This window comes from Grammomys surdaster, unplaced genomic scaffold (genome assembly GCF_004785775.1).
Source record: "Grammomys surdaster isolate TR1022 unplaced genomic scaffold, NIH_TR_1.0 239, whole genome shotgun sequence".
Lineage (NCBI taxonomy): Eukaryota > Metazoa > Chordata > Mammalia > Rodentia > Muridae > Grammomys > Grammomys surdaster.
Genome location: NW_021604684.1, coordinates 4,771,230 through 4,771,565, shown reverse-complemented (window position 1 = coordinate 4,771,565; position 336 = coordinate 4,771,230).

Here is a 336-nt window from a genome sequence, read left to right as displayed (position 1 = left end):
CATTCACCATCATGACAACATGGTTTCTTAACAAAAAAGGCCCAAATCAATTCTGGTCAATTTTTTTTCTTTCTATGACATGGCTCATATAATTTTAAAAATGACACAATTCTAAATGTCTTATAAGCACTTTCTTTCCTTGTGACTATAATGACCATTTTCTAGATGGCACTGAGCTGTGGGAATTCAGATAGTATACTGCCCTGATTCTGTAGGGCCAGCCAGCATGCCTGAGAAGCTGGGCTTCCAATCTGCAGTAAACTTTCTTCTCTGAAATACATGGAAGACATGCTCACTGCTCTATCGTTTTCTCTCTCTCTCTCTCTCTCTCTCTCT